Source organism: Martes martes (genome assembly GCF_963455335.1).
Source record: "Martes martes genome assembly, chromosome: 11".
Classification (NCBI taxonomy): domain Eukaryota; kingdom Metazoa; phylum Chordata; class Mammalia; order Carnivora; family Mustelidae; genus Martes; species Martes martes.
The window spans coordinates 34,022,960-34,036,575 of NC_137899.1; the positions used below are offsets into that span (position 1 = coordinate 34,022,960).

Here is a 13,616-nt window from a genome sequence, read left to right on the forward strand (position 1 = left end):
GCAGAGAACCCGAGGCAGGGCTCGATCCCAGGACCCCGGGATCATGACCTGAGCCGAAGGCAGTGGCTTTAACCCACTGAGCCACCCAGGCGCCCCTCTTTTTTTTTTTTTTTTAAGATTTTTATTTACTTATTTGACAGAGAGAGAGAGATCACAAGTAGGCGGAGAGGCAGGCAGAGAGAGAGAGAGAGTGAAAGAGAGAAGGAAGCAGGCTCCCCACTGAGCAGAGAGCCTGATGCAGGGTTCGATCCCAGGACTCTGGGATCATGACCTGAGCTGAAGGCAGAAGCTTTAACCCACTGAGCCACCCAAGCGCCCGTGTTTTTGTTTTCTTCGGGTAAATACACCACAGTGGAATTACTGGATTGTGAGATTACTATTTTTAAGTTTTTGAAGAACCTCCATGTTTTCCGTAGTGGCTACACCAATTTACATTCCCACCAATGGTACATGAGGATTTCCTTTTCTCCACAATCTCATCAACACTTAATTTTTGCCTTTTTGATACTAGCCATTCTAACAAGTGTAAAGTGTTAAGTCATTATAGTTTTAAACTGCATTTCCCTGATAATTAGTGACAATAAGCATCTTTGTGTCTGTTTGCCATCTGTAAATCTCCTTTGGAAAAATGTCTTTTTGGATCTTTTGTCCATCTCTTTGCCTATGTTCTTGATGTTAACTTTTATGAGTTCTTCATTGGTGTTGGATATTAACCTCTTACTGGAAAAATCATCTGCAAATATCTTCCCCCATTCACTAGCTTGCCTTTTTGTTTTGTTGATGGTTTCCCTTGTTCTGCAAGAGGATTTTGGTGTCATGTAGTCCTAACTGCTTATTTTTGTTTTTTCCCTAAAGAAGAATGATCCAGAAAAAAATATTGCTAAGATCGACATCCAAAAGTTTACTGTGTTGTTGTTAAGTTTTATGGTTTCAGGTCTTAGATTTAGGTCTGTAATCCATTTCATCTCTGTACATGGTATAAAAAGTGGTCCAGCTTTGTTCTTTCGCATGTACCCATCTAGTTTTCCCAACACCATTTTTTGAAGAGACTGTCATCCCCTCATTGTATTATTCTTACCTATTTTGTTACAGATCAAATGACCATGTTAAGTGTGAGTTTATTTCTGGGCTGTTCCACTGTTCCATGTGATCTATCCTGTTTCACTCTTCCATTACCATACTACTTTGGTTACTCAAAATTTACAGTATACTTTAAAATCTAGGATTATAACACCTTCAGCTTTGTTCTTTCTCAAGATCGCTTTGGCTATTCAGGGTCTTCTGTGGTTCCACGAAAATTTTATTATTTGTTTCAGTTCTGTGAAAAATGCTATTGGTATTTTAGTAGAGATTGCACTGAATCTGTAGACTGCTAAGGAGAGCACGAATGTTTTAACATACTAACATAAAATGTTAACATAAAAACATTAATTCCTCCAACTCATGAGCATGAAGTAACTGGAATTCATAAACAAATGAGAGCACTGGCAAAGTTAACAAGGATAAATATAAAAGAAAATGGATAAAACAATAAAGTAAATCTCTGCTTATAAGCATACAATATATAAAGATGTAATCTGTATGACTACAAAGGCACAAAGAACGTAAGGAATGGAGCTATAAGAAAGCAAATTTTTGTATATTAAGATTAAATTGGTATTAATCTGAACCAGGTGGTTATAAGTTAAAATACTAATTGTAATCACCTCAGAAACCACCAAACACCCCCCTCAAAACAGAAAAACCCCACACACATCCACAAAATGTACTAGAAGAGGTGGAGCTCTGGTCCAAGATGGTGACAAAGAAAGATCCTGAACTCACCTCTCCTTTGGACATACTAAATCTACACCTATTTATAGAGCAGTTCCTCTTAAAGAACCGAGGGCTGACTGAACAGCTTCTGCACAAAAAAAGAACATATAAAGAAAGGCTAGAGAGAGCACACAGAAGACAGCAAGAGAGGTGGACAGAAAATAATGAAGGGAACCCCCAAATGCAGGGGACTGTAATGGAAGTGTAGGAGTGCTGACAATACTGATTTCATCTTTAGACCACCATCTTGTTCATTTCACTTAATGGTCCTTCTTGGGCTAAGCGTTTCGGGCCCCTTGGAGATTCAATCTACATACCTTAGAAATGCTTGCCAAGTTCAGGATGGGGAAGGCTTAATTTGGCCTCCCATGAATCTGTTAAGGATAATAGTCCTTCCCATTCCTCACACACAGGAGGTGCCACAAGATCTAATTAAAGGTTACTGTCAGTTAGGTGCTCACGAACCCTTTGAGGTACATGCAAACCCTTTAACCTCCCTATAATGCCCTTCGCATGTCCACTTATTCTATTAAATCTGTGGACTGAAGTCCAGACTTCGCAGAGAAAAGCTATGCAATTGCCGTGGATCATTCTCCAGCTAAACCTCCCTTGTCAGTAAGTTACCCTGAATAAAACTCTGTGTAAACTATACAAAACCGCCTGCTTTGTTTTTCGGTCTCAAAGTACCTTTTCAGTTTGGGGGAGACTTTACTGTCCCTTTGCACTTTCTAAAAGGGAACGGATAGTACTGAGGAACCTAGAGCAGATATGTCTGCCTTGGGGCATAGGAAAAAAAAAAGTCTCCGTTTAAGATATCCAGTCTTAGAATTCCATCAGCCAGGGAGCTGCTGGACCTCTCTTCACGCTGGAACAGCTGATGAGTGTCACAGTTTATGTTCACCCTCTACCCTGAGAATGCAGACTGGAGCACAGTTCTGGGCACCATTGCTGGCCTACCACCTCAGTGAGCCCTGCCATAGCTCCACATACTCTGGGACACAGAAAAAAATGCGTAGGTTTAAAAGAGCAACTAAAATATAAAAGATCCAGACCTAGACCTCCACCAAACAGCGAGGGAGCTACTGGAATTCTCTCTGGGTCAGTGGTGCTGGTGAGGACCATGGTTTATGCTCCCCTCCCCACTGACAGCATGCACAGGAGCAAGGTCTGGGTGCCACAGCTGGCCTATAGTTTCAGTGAGTCCCAGATCTAGCTGACACCAGACCTATCAGTCCCACTAAGGCAACTACAGTGCCGTATACACCAGGAGACCCCTGGTGGGTGCTCACTACAGCTCGGCTGTTATGCCAAGGTGACACAGACATAAGCACCGCAAAATACCTCAGGCCTACACCATTTAAATCCCAGCACACAGTACTCTAGGACCTCCTGACTCATGCCTGTTTCAGCTCCAATCACCCTGGAAAGCTGCCCCTTCAGGGAGTGCCCCCAGGACACCCTAGCCCATGCTGGCCTTGGCTCCAATCACCCTGCAATCACACTCTGCAGTGAGCACCCCTGGACACCCAGGTTTGCACACACTTCAGCTTCAGCTATCCTCTCAGGGAACCTGCTGGGTGGAAAGCTCAGGGACCACCCCAGTTCCAGCTCACTTTAGCTACAGCTATACTGCCGGAGTGCTCAGTATGCAGAGCACCCAGGGACACCCCAGCTCATGCCCCACCTCAAATTTATTTGTTACAGAGAACACGCCAGGAACCCCTGTTCTGTGCCCTGCCTCAGCCATCCCACTAGTGTGCCCTCTGCATGGGACAGGATACCCAACCCTGAACCCACTTCAGCTTTAGCTATGCTGTCAGGGCCTTCTTCATGGAAAGCCCTGGAACTGCCCTGGCCCATGCCCACTTCAGCTTTGGTCATTCCACCAGGGCAGCCCAATGTGGCATACTCCAGCACATGCTAGAGATAATTCCAGCCAAAGTCACCAGGCACACATAGTCGACACAGGGTCTGATCATATAATAAGACCATTCCCTCAAGTGTAAAAGTACTCATTCACTAATTCATAGAAACAAACACAGCAAAGTCAAGCAAATTAGGAGACAGAAGTTGCTCCAAATGAAGGAATAAGAAAAAAAAAAATAGAAATAAGCAGTACACCACATAGAGTGGAAAGCAATGATCACAAAGATGCTAACCAGACTGAAGAGAAAAGAACTGAGTGAGAACTTCAACAAAGAGACAGAAAACTTAAAAAAAAAAAATCTAACAATTAAAATTCAAAAATGCAGTAACTGAAATGAAAAATATATTACAGGGAATCAATAGTAGATTCTTGGCTGCAGAAGAACAGTTATGCAACTTGCAAACAGGGTAACTAAAAGCACCCAAACTCAGCATCAGACAAAAAAAAAAAAAAAGAAAGAAAGAAAAAAATGAGAATAAGTTAAGGGATCTCTTAGACAACATCAACTGAACAAAAGTTCACATTATAGGGCTTCCAAAAAGAAGAGAGAGACATAAAAGGACAGAAACCTTATGTGAAGAAATAATAGCTGAAAAACTCCCTAACTGGGGAAAGGAAGCATAGAGAGTTCCAAACAAATGAACCCAAGGAGGTCCACAATAAGACAAGCATTAAAATGACATATGTTGGGGCACCTGGGTGGCTCAGTGGGTTAAAGCCTCTGCCTTCGGCTCAGGTCATGATCCCAGGGTCCTGGGATCGAGTCCTCCATCGGGGTCTCTGCTCAGCAGGGAGCCTGCTTCCTCCTCTCTCTCTGCTTGCCTCTGCCTACTTGTGGTCTCTGTCTGTCAAATAAATAAATAAAATCTTTTTAAAAAATGACATATGTTAAAGATAGAAAATTTTAAAACTAGCAAGGAAGAAACAAAAAAAGTTACAGACAAGGGAAACCCCGTAAGGCTATCTGCTGATTTTTCAGCAGAAATTTTGCAGGCCAGAAGAGAGTGGCATGATATAATCAGAGCTGAAAGGAAAAGACTTGTCACTAAGAATATTCAACTCAGAAAGGTTATCATTCAGAATTGAGGGAGAGATAGTTTCTCGATGAATGAAAGTTAATGAGTTCATCACCACTAAGCCAGCCTTACAAGAATTGTTAAAGGAACTTCTTTTAAGTGGAAAAGGCGATACTTAAAAGCAAAAAAATTATGAATAATAAGTTGTAAAATATGACAACATATACATAAAAGATGGAAAATGTTCTTTTAGAATGCAAAAAAAGTTCTTTTAGAATGTGTTTGGACTTAAAAGACCATCAATTAAATATAGATTGTTATATATCTAAGATTTTATACATGAACCTCATGGTAACCACAAACCAAAAACCTGTAATAGATACATAAAAAATAAAGAGAAAGCCAAGCAAAACACAGAAAGTCATCAATCACAGGGAAAGAGAGCAAGAGAGAAAAAAAAGTAACAGAATTACAAAAACAACCAAAAAATAATTAACAAAATGGCAATAAGTACACACCTATCAATACTTTAAATGCAAATGGTCTAAATGCTCCTATCAAAAGACACAGGGTGGCAGAATGGATAAAAAACCAAGACCCAACTATATGCTGACTACAGGAGACTAATTTCATACCTAAAGACAGAAAAAGAATGAAGCAGAAGGATGGAAAAAAGATACCACACAAAGAAAAGAAAAAAAAAAAAAGCTGGGTTATAAAAACTTAGAAAAATAAATTTGAAAATGAAGACTGTAATAAGACACAAATAAGGAATTTACATGACGATAAAGGGGCAAATTCAAACAAGAAGGTTTAACAATCGTAAATACCCACAAACCTAACACTGGAGCATCTACATGCAGAAAGCAAACATTAAGGGGGACTTTAACACCCCTTACATTAATGGGTAGATCATCCAGACAGAAAATCAACAAAGAAACAAAGTCTTTGAAGAAAACATTAGACCAGATGGACCTAAAAGTATATACAGAACATTCCATCCAAAAATGGAATACACATTCTTCTTAAGTGCATGTGGAACATTCTCTGGGACAGACCATATTAAGGCTATAAAACAAGTCTTAATAAATCAGGAAGACTGAAATATGGATCTTTTCCAACTACAACAGTATGAAACTAGAAATCAATCACAAGAAAACACAAACATGTCGAGGCTACACAACATGCTACTAAACGGCCAATGGAACCAAGAAATCAGAGGAAATTAAAAAAAAAATACATCTAGACAAATAAAAATATAACGGTCCAAAATCTTTGGGACATAAGAAAGGCAGTTCTAACAAATAAATTTAAATGATACAGGTCTACCTCAAGAAGAAAAATATAAAAAAAAATCTAACTTTACACCTAAAGAAACTAGGAGAATAAGGACAAAGCCCATGATGAATAGAAAAAAGGAACTATGTAAGATCGAGAATAAATAAATGAAACACAAACTAGAAAGAAAAAAAAAAGCTGATTAGACCAAAAGCTGGTTCTTTGAAAATATAAACAAAACGGATAAGCCTTTAGCCAAACTCATTAAAAAAGGATAGAAAATGAGAAATTAAGAATAGTAACAACTGCCACCACAGAAATACAAAAAATTCTAAGAGAATAATATGAAAAATAATATGAAAAATTTATATGTTTATATGTTTGGAATTTATATAAGACAAGAAATGGATAAACTCCTAGAAATATACACTTTCCAAACCTGAATGAAGATACAGAAAATCTGAACAGACCAATTACTAGTAATAAAATGGAAACCATAATCAAACAACTTCCAACAAACAAAAGTCCAGACCCAGATGTATTCACAGGTGAATTTTACCAAACACTTAAAGAATAGTTAATACCTATTGCCCTCAAACTATTCCAAAAAACAGAAGAGTAAAGAAAGCTTCCAAATACATTCTATGAGACCTTCATTACCCTATATCAAAACCAAACATATATTCTACAAAAAAATGAAAATCACAGGGCTATATCTCTAAAGAACACAGATGCAAAGATCCTCAACATAATATCAGCAAACCACACTCAATAATACTTTAAAAAGATCATTCACAATGATCAAGTGGGATTTATTCCAGAGATGCAAGGATGGCTCAATATTCACAAGTCAATCAATCACTGTGATACACCACATCAATAAAACAAATGACAAAAATCACATGATCATTTCAACAAATGCAGAAAAAGCATCTGACAAAATTCAACATTTATTCATAATAAAAACTCTCAAAAAGTTTTTTTACTTTTGTTTCTTTTAAGGGGGGAGAAAGGAGAGGGAGACAACCTTAAGGAGGCTCCATACCCAGCACAGAGCCTGATGCGGTGATCGACCTCATAATCCTGAGATCGTAATGCGAGTTGACATCAAAAGTTGGACACTTAAGTGACCAAGCCACCCCAAAAATGTGGGCTTATAGGTAATATACCTCAACATAATAAAGGCCAGATAGAAAGACTGGAAAAACCCACAGTGAACATTACACTCAACAGTGAAAAATGGAGATATTTTCCTCTACGTTTAGGAACAAGAAAAGGAAGTTCACTCTTGCCACTCTTATTTAATATAGCACTGGAGTCCTAGCTGCAGGAAACAAACAAGAAAGACAAGGCATCCAAATTGGTAAAGAAGAAGTTAAACAGTCACTATTTGCAGATGTCATGACATTATACATAGAAAACTCTAAAGAGTCCACCAAAAAACTTTTAGAATAAACGAATTCAGTAAAGCCGCAGGATGTAAGTTACATGCAGAAATGAGTAGCATTTCTATACACCAAAAACAAAGTAGAAGAAATAGAAATTAAGGAAATAATTCAATTTACATTTATTCCAGAAAGGATAAAATATCTAGGAACAAACTTAACCGAGGAGATGAACGATTTGTACTCTGAAAACTATATAACACTGATGAAATAAATTGAAGGCAACACAAATAGAAAGATATCCCATGCTGAAGGGCTGGAAGGAGATTGTTAAAACGTCCATAATACCCAAAGCAATCTTCAGATTGAATGCAATCCCTATTAAAATGGCAACAGCCCTTTTTTTTTTCCACAGAACTAGATAGGTAATATCAAAATCTTTATCGAACCACTAAAGATCTCAAATACGCAAAGCATCCTGTGAAGGAAGAACAAAGCTGGAGGCATCACAGTACCAGTTTTCAAGATATACTATAAAGCTGTAGTAATGAAAACATGGTGCTGGCACAAAAACAGACACATTTATCAGTGGAACAGAATAGACAACCCAGGAATAAACCCAGATGTACGTGGTCAATTAATGTACAACAAAGGTGGTATGAATAAACAATGGGGAAAAGACAGTCTCTTCAATAAACGGTGCTGAGAAAACTGGAGTGCTACGTGCTAAAGAATGGAAATGGACCACTTTCTCACACCATACAAAAATAAACTCAAAATAGATTAAGAACCTAAATGTGAGTCCCCAAACCATAAAACTCCTAGAAGGAAACATAGGCAGTAATTTCCTTGACATCGACCAGAGCGACATTTTTGTAGAGGTCTCCTCAGGAAAGGGAAACAAAACCAAAAATAAACTACTGAAATAAAACTACTGATATAAACACTGATATAAAAAGCTTTCACCTGACAAAGGAAATATCTACATAAGAAAAAGGCAATGTACTGAATGGGAGAAGATACAAGCAAATGATTATCCAATACTAGTGGAAGCAAAAATATAAAGAACTCACACAATTCAACACCAAAAACACAAACAATATGACTTTTAAAAAGGGCAGAGGACCCAGATAGACATTTTTCTAAATAAGACAAACAGATGGCTACAAACTTACAAAAAGATCCTCAACATCAGTCATCATCAGGGAAATGCAAATCAAACCAGAGTTAGATATCACCATATACCTGGTAGAATGTCTAGAATGAAAAAGACAAGAAATAACAAAAACTGAGGGAATGTGGAGGAAAAGGAACCCTTTTCCCAACAACACTGTTGTAGTGTAGCCACTGTGGAAAACAGCATGGAGGTTCCTCAAAAACTTAAACAGAAGTACATATCATCCAGTAATTCTACTGTGGTATATTTACAAAAAAAACTGCAAACAAACAAACAAAAATCCAACAACACTAATTCAAAAATATATATACACCCTTATGTTTATTGCAGACTTACCTGTAATAGCCAAGATATGGAAGCAACCCAAGTATACATTAATAGATGAATGGATAAGATGCTATATATATTTACATATTATAATGTAGTATTACTGAACCATAAAAAAGGATGAGATCTTGCCATCTTAAAAACACAGATGGACCTGGAGGAGGTTACGCTAAGTGCAATAAATCAGCTGTAGAGACAAATACCATATGATTTCACATATATGTGGAATAAGTACAGTGAACTGATGCCTGCCAGAGGGTAGGGGATGGGGGAATAGGCAAAAGGGGTGAAGGGGAGTGAGAGATAGTCTTTCAGCTACGTATTGAAAAAGTTACTGGGATAAAAGATATTGAGAATCAGGAATATAGTTAATGGTATTGTAATAGGGTTCTATGATGTCTTTTGGTAGCTATACTTGTGGTAAGCATAGCATATTGTATAAATACCATGAGATACCACTTCGCAGCGGTAAAAAGGTCATAATTTTTAAAAAGGAAAAAGAAAAAAAATGATAGGTATGTGGAGAAACGGGAAACCTTTTACATATGCTTGTGGGAAGGTAAAACCAGGCAAGCACTGTGGAAAAGTTGGACAGTTCCTCAAAATGTTAAACACAAAATTTTCATATGGCCCAGCAATTCCGGTATTAGATATATACCTAAGAGAACTAAAAACATAACAGTCTAACAAAAATTTGAAAGGTTCTGTATTTTGATCGCAGTAGTAATTACATGGATATACATATTTATTAGAACTCCATCTGTACATTTAAAATGGGTCTATTTTATGGGACTATACCTGCCAAGGGATACATTCCACCACACCCAGTGGATGCCTGAAATCCCAGGCAGTAACAAACTCAACGTATGTGTTTTCCTTTATACACACACCTACGATAGGATAATTTATAAATTAGAAATTAACACATTAAGAAATCAGAAAATAAATCACATTAACAAATTAACAGTAAACAAGCAAAAGAAATTAACAGTAAATAAGAACAGAACAATTATAATAATATATTAAAATAAAAGATATGTTAATGTGGTCTCTTGCCGTCTCAAAATATCTTACTGTACTCACCCTCCTTCCTGTGATAATGTGAGATAACAAAGTGCCTGCGTGATCAAAGTGAGGTTTACGAAGCATTAGGCTACTACTGACCTTCTGACAATAGGTCAGAAGGAAAACCATCTGCTTCTGGGCCATGGTTGATGGAGGGTAACTGAAATCTGGGATAAGAAGGGACTACTTTATTAGAAACTTTTAAAATTTACATAATGAGATTTCTATGGGGTCTTATGTAGACCAATCTCACTGAGCATAACACGTGGCAGGTACTCAATCAATGCAGAAGGAAAGAAGGAAGTGGGATTAATAGGTAGATTATTTTATAGTCATGGATACAAAGTATGTATTCTTTACCACCCTTAAGGTATTTACCCTCTAGTTCAGAATGACATACCACATCTGAACCAGCTCATTATCTTTAACAGTTCCTACGGGTGCCATAGTGACCCGTGAATCATATAGTCTGAATCCACTTTCAAATTCTGAATCCTCCTGTCTTGTTTATTCTGCATTTTTTTTACCCTTCACTGAAGTTGTGTTCAAGTGATACACCGAATTTCCCTGGTTTCTGAGCCCACCATTACCTGAGACAGGGACTCCAGCGCTACAGCTATCTTTTCTTATGCTTAGCCTACAAAACTAACAACCACTGAAAACCGTTAGGTCCTCCAACCTCCAAGACCAGGGTATTGAGACTATAAGATGTAAAAATTAAATTTAAAAATAGCAAATGAGGGGCACCTGGGTGGCTCAGTTATTAAACATCTGCCTTTGGCTGCGGTCAAGATCCCAGGGTCCTGGCATCAAGCCTGCATGCTCCCTGCTGCTTCTCTCTCTCCCACTCCCCCTGCATGTGTCCTCTCTCTCACTGTTTCTCTCTCTGTCAAATAAATAAAATCTTAAAAAAAAACACCAAGAGAACATATTTCAGAAGATAACATATCAATAGTTAGCATATAAATCAAATAGGAATATTACATAAAGCCCCAAATGAGCAGGAGATAAAGCTCAATCTAAGCTACCCTTGCTATGAACAGGGAGAGGAACAGGTGGAGAGACTTAAGCAAAAGAAAGACAATAGGAAAGTGTGCCCAGAACAAAACACTCAAATTTGGACGTATGTGTGAGGTAGTCTGAAAAAGCAGATTAGGCCTCATTTGGTAACCACAAAAAGATATGGGGTAGACTAAGCAGACAACTGTCTCCATTTATGATGTACTATAAGAGGTAAAATTGCCCAAGGTAATAAAACTTCTTAGGAATAGAGCCAGTACTGAATGAAATTCATTTCTCCTGATTTACAGCCAAATTTTCATTTACTTAGACAATGATTCTGCCCAGTGTTTTCTAACTTTGCTTAATACAACTCTTTAAACAAATGTCTCACCACAAATAACCTTGCCCCGTCCCCCATTCAGTTCTTCTTGAATGTATATCCTTCACCTGAAGCATACTTTAAGATATACTTTAACATAAACTTTATTATCTTACCAACAGTCCTGATTATTGACATGATAAGTAAAGGGGTTTCTATGCATCCAGGCCATAGATACATGACCAAGTCTTTCCTGTACCTACTGAAAGATCTGAATTCCAATAATATTTTTAAAAATTAACCTTGAATTACTGACTTACTAAATTACTTACTAAATTACTAAAACAGACTTTCTGCTTATTCAGAGCTTGGCATTATCACTTACAGTGTAGTCAAGGGTGTGTCTAAAAGCTAGGATACAACTATGTTACTGTTTCCTCATTATAATAAATGTGAAAGGTAACTCAGCTTTCACTGGAACATAAAGTGAGTTTTCTTTTAAGATTTTTTTTTTTTTTTTTTTTTTTGACAGAGAGAAACACAGCGAGAGAGAGAACAGAAGCAGGGGTAGTGGAAGAGGAAGAAGCAGGCTTCCCGCTAAGCGGGGAGCCCAATGCGATGGAATGTGAGCTCGATCCCAGGACCCTGGGATCATGACCTGAGCCAAAGGCAGATGCTTAACAACTGAACCACCCAGGTGCCCTGAGTTTTCATTTTTAACGTTCAACAGAAATATGTTTAAATCTTTCCTATTATCGGCTAAACCTTCCAAAGACCCTATCTTCCCTTCCTATCACTATAATTCCCTACACTGACAAATTTTCTCAAAAGTACACTGTCTACACTTCAAGTCTCTTGTTCTTTTTAAAATTTTATTTTTATTTTTTTATTTTTATTTATTTATTTGACAGAGAGAGATCACAAGTAGGCAGAGAGGCAGGCAGAGAGAGGAGAAAGCAGGCTCCCCTCGGAGCAGAGAGCCCGATGCGGGGCTCGATCCCAGGACCCCAGGATCATGACCTGAGCCGAAGGCAGAGGCTTTAACCCACTGAGCCACCCAGGCGCCCCAAGTCTCTTGTTCTTAACTAGTACTTATATCTTAGTCATATATGTAAATTCTCCTAAAGAAACAAATGACATCTTTTTTTTTTTAAAGATTTTATTTATTTATTTGAGAAAGAAAGGGAGAGGGAAAAAGAGAGAGAGCACGCATGAAGGGGTGTGGGCAGAGGGTGAGGGTAGCATAGCAGAGCCTCTGCTGAGCAGGGAGCCCAATGTAAGAGGCTTGATACCAGGGCCCTGAGATCATGACCCAGCCAAAGGCAGATGTTTAACCCACCGAGCCATCCAGGTGCCCGGGAAAACAATGACATCTTAAACACTGGAATCAAAGGCCCATTTTTCAAGTCTTGGCCTTTTTGAAAATTCTTGAAGATGGAGGAGCTGGTGCAGAGGTCACCAGAAGGATAGTACTCACTGAGCTCTCACTGTGTATACTAATTAATCTTTCAAAAATGTTTCATTTCATCCTTACATCGGAAGTATTAATTACCCCCTTTTCTTAGATTAAAATTGAGACTCAAAACTACCCAAAGCCAGATAGTGAAGCCTGCATGATCCCAATGTTTCTAATTCTGTTACTTTGGATGATAAGTTTTGTTCCCAGTTCTCTTCCTAACTCTCTGGCCTTTTCTCCATCTTTCTCACTATTTCATCATCGTCCACTCATCACTGCTTCTCTTATTTCATATGCTCTCCCAGGCAATTTCATTTCCTTCCATGACTTTAACTACATTCTACATCCATGTTTCTCAATCTTAAAGCTTTTTATAAACAAAAAATCTTGTGCTCTTTCTGTAGTTCACATTTTTTAAATTTTTACTTTTTAATGAATATACGATGTATTTTTTCTTTCAGGGGTCTGTGATTCATAAGTCTTACATTTTACAAATAAGTTGTCTTCCCCAGATAGAACATCTAATGTTGAATATGTTTTGTTCAAACTACACCTCCTCCTGCCTCTCAAGATCTGATTCCCTGATGCATCATTTCGGAGCTAAATGTCTGTATGTCTCTCAAATCAATCTTTTTTCTCTTTTCATCCCACCCCCATGTCTCTTCTGAGTTACAGACAAATATTACCAACTGCCTACTAATGAGAGTTCCATCCTTCTCTCCCTAGGTCCTTCAACTAAAAGCCATCTACAACTAAACTCTCACTTCCCTTAGCAAACCAGAACCTCCTACCTCTTTGGAGTCTCCATTTTGGCTAAGGGTTATTACAATCCATCCTTGTCTATGCTTT

At 38.1% G+C, this 13,616-nt stretch overlaps 1 protein-coding gene across 2 annotated transcripts in view; it reads right to left on the reverse strand.

Moving 5' to 3' along the window:
- The window catches only part of SLC25A40 (solute carrier family 25 member 40), a 62,078-nt gene that overhangs the window by 47,455 nt on the left and 1,007 nt on the right, over positions 1-13,616 (reverse strand). The window lies entirely within an intron of this gene.